Below are 12591 nucleotides of genomic sequence, written 5' to 3' on the forward strand. Positions count from 1 at the left end.
TGGTGTCCCACTGGCAGCTGAAGCCATCTCACTGCCTCTGCTGTGTTTTACAGATGTTCACATTCACACGCATGGGCAATTTAGAATTACCAATTAACCTAACCCCATGTCTTTGGACTGTGGAGAAAGCTGGAGTACCCGGACAGAACCCATGCAAACACGGGGTTCTGGTAGAGGTTGATCTTGGTTTCATCTGCCCAAAGAAGGTTTTTCCCAGAACTGTGCTGGCTTCTTTTTAGATGGTTTAAAATCCAATCTAGCCTTTCTATTCTTGAGGCTCATGAGTGGCTTGTACCTTGCAGTGAACCCTCTGTATATTCTTTCATGCAGTCTCCTCTTTATCTTCTTCTCTTCTCTTTTTGGATATATCGATACACCTACCTCCTGGAAAGTGTAGTTCACTTGGTCAGCTGTTGTGAAGCAGTTTCTCATCAAAATGGAAATTATTCTGCGATCATCCACCACTGTCGTCTTCCATGGTCGTCCAGGTCTTTTTGCATTGCTGAGTTCACCAGTTCTATCTTTCTTTCTCAGGATGTACTAAACTGTAGATTTTGCCACTCCTAATTTTTCAGATGGGGTTTTTCTGTTTTCACAGCTTAAGGACGGTTTGTTTTACCTGCATGAAGAGCTCCTTTCACCACATGTTGCCTATTCACAGCAAAATCTTCCAAATGCAAGCACCACACCTCAACTCCAGGTCTTTTATCTGTTTAACTGATAATGCCCATGAAATAACCTTTGACTGAATTGTCCAACTACTTTTACTTTCCCTTTAAAAAGAGGGTGGCACATGTTAAGAAGTTGAAACTCTTAAACCCTTTATCCAATCTGAATGTGGATACCTTCAAATTAAAATGTAAGAGTCTACACATTACGTCCATGTCCATTATATAACTGTAATGGGAATATATATATATATATATATGGACCCAACTGACCTAAAACACAGTATTTTGCTTTGAGGAGAAATGTTTTATTAATACTAGTAGTGAGTTTATATTGCAGTTGCATATTCTATCATTTGGAAACATTCACTTTTCTTTTAGCCAGCACTATTTTAAAAATGCAATGGCACGAGATTCCTGTGGATCAGGGCTTTAAAAATGTTTGTGAAGTTTTTTTCTGACTCTTTGATGGTCACATGAATGACTGGATGGTTTTGTAGGAGCAGCTGTCAGACCTGTGACAGGGTGAAGCTCATCCTTGGCTGATGGAGTCCTGCTCCTTTTTCAAGCTATGACATCATTGCTGCTGTGAAAAAAAATAAAACAGGATGACACGCTGCACGTCAGAAACACGATGAATGTAAACATGACGTGTAAATGCTTCCAGGGGTAAGATTTTTCAGCCATCATCTGCACTGCTGCATCACTGTGAATGATCCCAGTCAGGAGAGTGTGCAGCCACGGTGGAGGCTCTGTCATGGGTTGGGCAGCTGCTCAGCCATTGCTGTTGGAGATCATTGTTAATACTGATGAAACTATGAACACAGAAAAGTACCGTCATATTTTGATCCACTATGCAAAACCACCTGGAAAGCATCTGATTGGCTACACCCTTTTTCACTTTTCCTGCAACATACGAAGAAATGAGGGGTGGATCAAGACTTTTGCACAGTGCTTTAACAACGACATCCTCTAACAGTGTGTCAGTCCCTGTAAACCAGCTTACAGCTGAAATAAACAATTAGTTTTATTTTCACATCTTGCCTGAGATATAAACTCAGGAAGGGCTAACGTAGGTTACAGATTAAGTGCAGGTTTAGAAGGCTACCAAAAAACTCTATTGTAAGACATATTAGATTCTCAACTCAGTAATCAAAAAACAAGTATGATCAAGAAATATACTTTTATGTCACCATATCGCAGCAGAAGTACATCTGAAAATTAGCAGCACCTTCTTGTAATGAGGTTTCTTAACCGGAAGCACTAATTGACCTTGTTTAACTACATATGACGTCTGAGGTACATCTAAGTAAGGAGATGCCCTAATTACAGGAGAAAAGCCCAAAGAAGTCAGCGACAAAACTGCTTCGAAAACACAACAAATAACGAGCAGAGTGTGACTATGATGGAGATGCAAGAAAAGCTGCATCCTCCTCCTCCAGGCGCTGCTACCTGCCTGTATGTTGCTGTTGTTGCCATGGAAATGTTTCAATATTCACATCGGGAGGCTGAAATGAAATAACAGATGGTGGGATGCATGTAGGTGCACGACCGGCAGAAACAAATTATCACTTCTCGTTATCTCCTCAGAGTGTGCCGGCGGTTTCAAACGAGTCCAGCTGAACCACGGCGCTTATTGAGGGTTTTTAGATTCAATTACAAACGCAGAGAAGAGACAGCAGGTGGATTAAAAAACTGAAGATATGTTTGGATATTTGAGGCTCCTGCTGTGCTCGTTTTTTTTTTTTTAAATGAGAGGAGCTCGCAGGATTTTCATATTTATTTTCAAATGTGTTAACCTGATGTAAAAACTTCCAGGAAATACCAGAGAGCTGCAAACAACAACAGCCCTTCACAGTTTCAGTGGTTTATCAGTAAAGAGTCATCTTATCGTGTTTGGTTTCATACCATCAAGCAGACGCAAGACTGTTTTAGAAGCCATTTTGAAATACCTGCAATAATTTACCTTATTAGGGGCGTGGCCTTTTTTGACTGACAGGTGGATAGCGACATCTCAGTTGAGTCCCTAAACTGGACCTCTGGGTTGTGTTTGTGCTGTTGGAGCCTTCTGGAGCATTTTTATTAACATGATCTGAACAACTGAACAATACAATGGTTGCTGTGAGGTTACTGTACTAACAGACCGTCCAAGAAGCCTCAGCTCCACTTTTGGTGAGGGGAAATTCTAATTTGGATGTTAATGAGTACTAATTAGCAGCTATCCGTTCCTGTGTGATGCTATCGCACAGTCTATGGATGTAGTTTGATAAGCAAGTTAGCTAGCATTAGCTACTTAGGACTCCATCCTCTTGTGCAAATATAGTCCAAATACAGTCAGCGATGGACACCAACAGCTAAAATGCTAATGCAAAGTTCACAGTGTGGATATCTATTATCTGTTTACATAGCAGTCCATGGAGCAGATATAAAGTATTTATAAAATACTATATTGAGAGGCTCCAACACACTGCAGATTTGAACCGTATCCTGCAGGAATCGATGGTTTTACCCTCTTTGTGCTGTTGGACCCTCTGCTTTGTTTTTCGTAAAGTTTGTTCAACACTTGTTGAGCTTTTTGCTCTCCAATCAGCTGAGTGCTGCAATTAACGTCAATCATGCACCACCTCTGCATCAGTGGGGCTCAGCGGCTCTATAATGTTAATCAAAGTATTTATCCAAACAAGACAAATTAACCCAGCCTCTCGTTATCGAACCCCCTCATCAACCAAATCAACTTAATTGCTGTAAATTAAAGCAATTAACATCAGAGCCTGTCGTTATCCGCTCCGCTGCTTTAAAGCTGCAGCTCAGCCTCGGGCTCAAGATCAAGTATCTGCTGCCACACTCACACTGCTGCCACTGTTTATGATGATGAAGTGTTTTGTATAAATTTTATTAGCCTCTGTGTATTTACATCAGGTCCGGTATTTACATGCTCGTACATGACCGAACAAAGGCATGACAGTAAGTCCTTTCAGCTACTGCGATGGGCGGACATTTAATGCACACCTCATTGAAGCGAGGTTCCACAGTGGGAATTGGTGTGACCACAAACTTCCCATGTGGGAAGTAAACTAGCTGACGCTATTATGAAAGAAATTCCTCTTAAAACCTTTGTTTAACTACAAATACATAATGAATGTGATGAAAGGTTCAGGTAGTAAAATGAAAACGAGTGTATAATTAAAGTCCTGAATGGCAGGAGCTCTTATCATGGTCTTCTTAAGACTGCTGTCAGAAATCTAAAGCAGAGTTGTGTAATGAGGTCGGTCAACTTGTGATGTTAAAGACTTATTTATTTATTTCCAAATTGGATCTTAATGGTAATTCTATACATGCAATTTTTATGTCTCAGAAACCAGTGAAATTAAATTTACTGCTTTCCATTTTTGTAGATTTAAGCATAAAAAACATTTTGTCTTCAGACTTTGGACTTGTTTTCAGACTGGCTTTAAGTTTTTATTAACTTTGTTCTTGGACTTTGTTTCTGATGATTTGGGACACGTTTTAGACAGTTTGTGAGGTACGTAATTAAAATGCATTTACAAAGCAATTTTCACAGTCACAAAGCACTGAACAAAAATAAACCTAGCAAAATAAATTTGAAAAAGGTTTGGGGTGCTGTTTTAGACTGGATAGTTCAGGAGAGGTTTCAAACTGGTTTGGACTGATGACTTGTTTTTGACTTCTTTACGACAGTTTCTGTTTTGTTTTTTTTTATGAAGTGCCAGGTTTGGGTTTTGGACATGATTTTGAATGGTGTGGGTACTGTTTTGAGTTGGGGTCTGAAATGGTTTTAGACCAGTTTTTGCTTTGGACATGATCTTGATAACTGAGTTAGCTCTTAAAGTTGGTCTTAGATTTCATTGTTGATGGTATTGGACCTAGCTTGATGTTCATTCAGGACTTTTTAAAATATATTTTGACTGAACGTCTTCTTTAATTCTGAATTTGGGTCTGGATTGGTCTTAGATGGCTGTGGAGCATCGTGGGGAACTTTTGTCTAAATCATACTTACATACAGTTCTGGGAAGCATTTATTTGTCAAGGCCTAAACATTTAGCTGAGTAAATAGTATGAATTTGTTTTAGTCTTCAGTTGTTGCCTGGGGAGACGTTGTGTTCATTTAAATGGTAAATGGACTGGTTCTTATATAGCGCTTTTCTACTCATCTGAGCACTCAAAGCGCTTTACACAACTTGTGCATTCCCCCATTTGTACAAGCACATTTTTCTAAGTGCTTTGTAGCTAACATTCACACACATTCATACTCCAATGGATGCATCGGAGAGCAATTCTTGCCCAAGGATATTTGGCACGTAGACTAGGGGAAGCCAGGAATCGAACCACCAACCTTCCGACCAGTGGATGACCTGCTCTATCACCTGAGCTACAGCCACCCCAGATTAACTGACTATTGTTATCAGTAGAAGTCTATTCAATCAGCCAGCAGTAATCATTCCACGGCTGCAGACATACGTTTGACACTTGGTAAGTTTTTTTCAGTCTGATTCAGCGACCAAAGAGAAACAAAGGATTTCATCATATGGTGTCAGCTCATAACAACAGTCGCCCCAAGGCACTTATACAAATAAAAATACAGTAAATTTAACTTTCAACGTGACTTGCTCCAAAGAATATAAATAAAAATGAACGGAACATCTATAAAAGCCAGTGATTCACATCCATTGCTATGTACAGCATTTATTGACTGCTCCACCTCGCTAACTGGCAGCTCAACGTCTTCGTTTACAAACAGCCAGTTGATGGATGAGCTAACGTTCTTCCCTAATGCACCAGATACTTCAAGAAGGCGTTCCCAAGGAAAAACACTTGTGCGTACATGCGATTTTCACATGAAATAGCGAACGGTTGTTCTGTAGATTTGCCACCATCGACAACCCAGAACACCTCATTTGACTGAAATTCTGGCAAACTTTCTCCAAGCTCCCCCCCAACGTGCTATGACAACAGAGCCCATTGGAGTGATTTACAACCACCATGACAGGCTAATGATGGGTTTTTGCCATTGAGCTGCGTTTATAGACTGGAAGAGCTGGTCTGGCAGATCAGTTTTACCCACACAGAGGACAGAGACCAGCAGAAGGAAGAGCAGATCCTGAATCAGCGCCCGCAGGCAACCTTCCCCTACTGAGCCTTTCCTACGCCACCACCTGGATGGGCTGCTGCGACTGGCTGACAGGAGCTCGGGGGAAAATGATTGGCTGCCTCTAGCCCCGGAGCTCGGCCTTTAAACGATTCACTGAAAGAGCTGTAATTAAGTGTAATGACATCTGAAAGGCACTATGAGTGTGCAGAACAATGATTGAGATAATTACACTTAATCATACAGAAAAATAACATCTGAGTTGGATGTGAATGCAGCAGTCCAGACTGCACTCACTGCCATTCACATCACAGCTTTATTTCCAAAGATAAATAAACTTTTTAATAATTTCATATGAACTTTTATTAAGGAGGCAGATATCGGTTATTACTAATACCTGTTTGTCCCGTAAGGAAAAATGAGGATGGTTTACCCTCTATGGATGCATTATGATAACAGTTAACAAAAATACTGGCGGTGGCCGTTGGTACCCCTCAGCCTCCAAGTAACAGATCTAAAATCCTACATTGTTTTGTTCTTGAGTTATCGCAGTCACAAACTCAGGTGTCCACATCACCCTGCTGGTAGCGTGACAACAGTACCTCATCAGACTGAGAGGTAAAAAAGTTTTTATTTTTATTTTTACTTGGTCATTTACTTGTGCAAGTTTTTTAGCCCTCACTCGGTTTGTTATGTTTTGGCTCCACAGAGCCAGATTATTAATGAATTATTAAATTTTTAACATTTTTTTAACATCCATGAATCATTCAAGGATAAAAAGAAACCTGGTGCTGTGAAGAAATGCCAGATGAGATAACACAATGTGACAGGCATAAAGCCATAATCTGAAAACTTGGCATATCGTAGCACAGTGTGCAAAATTTTAGGAAAACTGGACATATTGAGAATTTTTTTTAAAAAGTGGCAGGCAGGCATGGAGAGTATGGTTTGATTATGAACCGTATCTGTTCATAATGTTAGCTAACAATAGCTCACCTGCGTTGGCTCTATCTAAAGCCCGTGTAAGGCCAAATCAGTGTTAGTTTTTGTCTTTGTGTGGAGTTTGTGTTATGCTTAAGGCCGGTAGTTTAGTGATGTTACTGCTTCCTGTGTCCTTCACAAACAAATCAGTCTGCAGGTTGTTGGAGGAAAACATACCCCATAAAGACACTGGCTATAAAGAGCATTCAATACAACAAAAACAAACATAAATAAATACATTTAAAAACTGTTTTTTAGCTATTTTTTTTCTGATAAAAGATTCTGTGGTTACACTTTAGAGTGTAAAATAACACGTTACCTTCATGAACCGTATTCATTCTACAGTCTGATATTTGATATTTATTAAAATTTGAATAAAATACGTCACAGTGGTCATTAAAAATATGTTGTCACCTCATGTTTAAAATGATGTCTTTTGAAATAGTATTTATTAAAAAAAAGGTTAATAATTAATAGTTTGTTTTCTGAACGTTACACACCAGAGGTGGGACCAAGTCATTGTTTTGCAAGTCTCAAGTAAGTCTCAAGTCTTTATCCTCAAGTCTCAAGTCAAGTCTCAAGTAATGTCAGGCAAGTCAGAGTCGAGTCTCAAGTCACTGGTGTAAAAGTCCAAGTAAAGTCACAAGTCTGAAATTTTGAATTTCAAGTCCTTTCGAGTCGTTAAAAAAAAACGAAAAAAGAATGTTGCAGTTATGCTAAATGTAAATATTAGACCATGTAATTTTTAAATCTGTGTTTTTCTCAACACATGACAAAATAGTGAACTTAGAAAATATACACAAATTGTGAAATTGCACCTCTTTAAAATGCAGCTCAATTAAACCTAGCTCCAAGAATAATTTTCACCGACAGTTCTGAGATAAGCCGCATGTTATTCTTGGATGCGCTTGTAGGACCGGCTTTAAAATCGCATGACAAAAATATCATACACATTAAAAAAAACTGCATCACCAACGTAGCCTGGACAACATTTGCTAGTTAGATGAAGTCAGCTATCTCATCGTAGCATATTTATATGCATATTTATAATTATACGCTTCTTGGAGTGAGTGCACACACTCATGAAGTTTAGTAACTTCAGGTCACTGCAACAAGCCCAGGTACAGTTTACCGACGGATGGGTACAGGACCTTGAAATGCACCGTGTAGAAAGTAAAGACCATCGTACATATCATAAGTTTACCAGTCTCACAAATTGTCGTCATAAATACACATTCATTAACCATTTATTAATAGGACCTTTGAGCTCAATGGTAATTAATTAGCAGTGGAAATAATTTCTGGTAGCATCACAGAAATGTAGCAGTGACAATAATACTGTATGCTGTAATCGCACTGGGCAATTAGTGATACAAAAAACCTGTTTTATCCTGTGAATAAAAGTATATGTTTTTGTCAATGTACCATAATAACAGAAGCGAAACGCAATATTGTGTCAGGACAATTCACTATTTATGCACAATAAACAAAGGAGCATAGCGCGACAATTTCTGTTCAGCGCCAGACTTGCTTGTAACCTATATCACCAATTATGTTAAGAAAAATGACGCATTAACTACAACAGAAGACTTGCCTTTGTGGAAATGCTTGGAGCAGACTAACCTGTGAGCTGGAGTGTTCTGGGACGTTATATTTGATCTTTGAATGGCTGCAATCCAGGCCATCCGTCGCGTCTTTGTTACTTCGGAAACATGGCTCGAACAATTTCTCTTCAACGACGTAATCCGATAACAACCGATCTCTTTACCCGTCGGCTTCCCGTGGCTGTCATGTGACCGGCTATTGCAGTTAATAATACAACGGCTTCTTGACATTTTTGTGTTTCTTTTTATCGCTGTGTGACTGATTTCAATTAAAAGCCTGCGTGCGCTAGTACCTCTTGCCACGAGTTCCCAGAATCCTTTGCGGTTTTACCCCTGAATTACATCACATTTTCAATCTCTATATAATATGCATGTTAAATTTTATATTTGGGGTAAAATATCAAGTCTTTTCAAGTAAACCGGTTCAAGTCCAATTCAAGTCCCAGGTCATTGGTGTAAAAGTCCAAGTCAAGTCACAAGTCTTAGAACATTTTTTCAAGTCAAGTCTAAAGTCATAAAATTAATGACTCGAGTCTGACTCGAGTCCAAGTCATGTGACTCGAGTCCACACCTCTGCTACACACACACTGTGTTACTGTGGAAAAAGTTTACATGACTGATGTGCAAAACTAACCTGCCCTGACCTTATTCAAAATAATGCTTGAATGATCTACTGTTTCATGACTGACTGCATGCTACTGTCATTATATCAGGGTTCAGATGTGCCCGTAACAGTGCACAGGCTGCTGTGCCATGTAAGTAACTTTACAGGAATTTATAATCTAATTAAAAGTGGAAATACAGGTTTATGAGGTTGATTTAACACTTAAACTTTATTTATGAATAGTCAGTTTGCTATGTCTCATTTAAGACTAAATCTCCTGTGAGCAGCTGCGTCAATATTCATATATTTTTATTTGTCATCACAGAACAAATACTTAATGATCCAAAAATAACACAACTTTTTTTGTAAGGAGCATCATTTCCTGGTGATTGATTTAACACTCTTAGATTTCTGGAAAAAAGTGTTCATTAGTTTCGTTCTAATGATCAGGAAGAGACGTTTTGGGTGAGTTTCGAGTGCAGGGAGTAATTATGAGCGAGGAAAACGTGTTAGGTCGAGACCACAAAAATAATTATTGTTCTGTGATCAAAAAAAGCTGTGATGTCTTCACGCTTCTGTTAAAAACAATAAAGAAAAGAAAGGTGAAAGAAAGAAAACTCAACACACACCTTACTTGATCACAAACGCACACAGCGGCCCCTTCCTCACACAGGTAACCTCTCAGTGACCCAACCTGTTGTGCAGGTGAGCAGCAGTCAGGGCCACAAAAAACAATCTCATGAATGTTTGGGATTACAAACCGCCGCCAATCATGCTGCTCAAACAGGACGTTGTTTCCAGCTGGCATCTAACGGCGACTATTAAATGTCCCACCTCCATCTGTCAGCAGCCAGAACCTGCTTGCTAAAAGGCTGAGTCGGTGACTTTCAGACTGTCTGCCGAAGAAAAATTTAAAAAACAGAAAAACAGCGCAAGATGTTATGTCTGAACTTGCCGGCACAAAAGTCCCGAAGAATTATACATACGTTCATAATAATGCTTAGTAGTGATAATAACCTGTAATGCAACGTCACTGGAACTGCAGGGAAACGCAGAGGAGTCGATGAACAGAAATCACAAAGAAATTCTCAGGAAATCCCCAATGTGCCGAAACTGATTAATATCCAACAGACTAAATTATCATATTATTAATAGCCCTTCTTTGAAATTTAAAGTTTTGGTCCAAATTTTGTTGTGTGCTTTTTTAACAAAGCAAGAGATTTTCAGCATAGCATCTCTAAACATGCTACTAAAGAAACCATAAAACAGGGGTCCCCAACCCCAGTCCACAAGGGCCAGTGACCCTGCAGGTTTTAGAGCCCACCCTGGGTCAACACACCTGAATCGAATCATTACCAGGCCTCTGGAGAACTTCAAGACATGTTGAGAAGGTAATTTATCCATTTAAATCAGCTTTCATGGATCAAGGACACATCTAAAACCTGCAGGGACATCGGCCCTCGTGGACTGGGATTGGGGACCGCTGCCATAAAATATTTCTATCTGCACAGAATGACAGAATTATTTCAGAAAAACAACATTTACGAGGGTCAACATTAACTCCCTGAAAAACTCATCTTTGTATTGAGCCACAGCCCAAACCACTGCTGTCCAATGATAGTCTTTAACTTTGTTGAGCTCAGAGCTGTAAAATCACGTTCAAACTGAAGGTTTAGCATGAAAGCATCATGCTAATGAAAAAAGAAACAGGTTTAGACTTGAGAAAAAGAATTTTGATGCTCACAAAACAGGAGGTGGATGTACAAAGTTAGCACAGCATTTTCAAGTGTCAAGAACTGGAGTGAGAAGCATCATCAAGAAATTCACACAATACAGAACAAGCCTGGCAGAGCCAGGAAGTGAACGATTTCAGACCCTGAAAGAAAACTAGAAGTGTCTAAACACCACAGAATAACTGCCAAGACACGAGTGAATGACTTGGCTGAGTCGGGAATTAAGAAGACAAGACACTAGAACGCTGCACAGGAATGGTCTGTGAGGTTTTAGACCAAGAAAAATTCCACCCCTGCAGAAGAGACACCTTCACACCACAAATGAGCATGTTTACATACATTTCAGTGTGTTAGAGCCCCGTCTTCAATCCAGGTAGCGAGGCTTGAAGTGAGGAGGAAGAGGATGATATTTCATTAAGATGCCGATGCCGTTGTCTCTTTTCATCGTATTTTTGTTTCTTTATTGAGGGGGAGAGCTTCTCAGAAGATAAAACAATGCTTCATTTCTTGAGTATGAACATGTAGGCATGAATTTAAATGTTGCCTTGACCTTCTCTCCTTCACCTTTGGCGTTGTACAAATGGAGCCGCTCCCTAGCCTAAAATGCAATACGAAAAGAGATCTCCCCTCCCAGCCACTGTAATTAAATATAGTGGGGGAACATGGCGGCTTCCATCACCGCAAAACCGCTCCTATATATTTTTAATATATGAATTAGAAGTTTATAAGGAGGCGTCATTTTGTTGGAAGATGTAACTACACACTATTTTAAGTATATTTGTGATCATTCCTTGGTAGCAGCTTCTCAAATGTAACTAGGCATAGATGTTTTATGTTACCACAATTATAAAAGCCTGTCTCTTCATTTCCCATCATCCCTGGCGGCTCACTGCAGCAGGCTGCAGCTGATTGACAGCTGACAGACCGCGGCGTTCTTGTCATCTTTGTTTGCGGCGTTGACAGCTTTGTGTGTTCAGCGGAGGATTAGAGCTCATTAAGAAAGCGAGGCTGGCGGCTCTTCAACAAACCACACACAGACACCTCGCCCCATCTTTAATAGCACCAACAGGTGAACCACATTTACATCGTTACAGTGGTACCTGCACAGGGCTGAGATAGATCAGGCAGCAGATGAACAGGCAAACGCAGAGGTGTTGGGAGCACTGTTAGATGAACCGAACAAACAACAAAGAAATAGAACAGGGAAATGTGACAAAACATTCGAATCATTGTTATGCTGAACTAAAGTAATCATGAGCTATACAGACACAACACACATATGAATGAAATATAAAGCAGGCTCAAACAGGATGGGACTGATTCACATGTTAAAGTTGTATGTTGGGCTAGCTGGTATATAATGATGCACTACACGGTGGCTAGCTACACAGCTATGGTTAGCATAACAGTGAAGCTGGAGGATGAACACTAACTTTTTTCCACTCAATAAAAGTTAACGTGAGGGTTTCCGATAGTTGGAGACAAATGCAATCGCATGGCAGGATGCTGTAAACAGACCAAACTTCAGTCAGGAGAACAACTGAGATAATCCATCCACAGTATGAGGTTAGTCATTAATATACTGCTGCATGAGCTGGGCTGTAGTTACATCGTAAGGTTATAAAAACTGAGCTTTAAAATGTATAGTGGTAATAAAAACCGAGAGGCCAACAGTGATCACTGGCCTTTTTTAGGGGCTTGTTCAGATTAAATAGAACAAGATAGAAAGCATTAAAATATGCCGCTGCTCCCGCCCTGACTGTAACACAGTCAGTTCTTATTTTACTGTTAGTTTTTGTGGATCACAAGGTTTAAAACTGCTTAAAAACACACACACACACACACACACACACACACACACACACACACACACACACAAAAGTAACTCCACCAG

This window comes from Maylandia zebra, linkage group LG2 (assembly GCF_041146795.1).
Source record: "Maylandia zebra isolate NMK-2024a linkage group LG2, Mzebra_GT3a, whole genome shotgun sequence".
Lineage (NCBI taxonomy): Eukaryota > Metazoa > Chordata > Actinopteri > Cichliformes > Cichlidae > Maylandia > Maylandia zebra.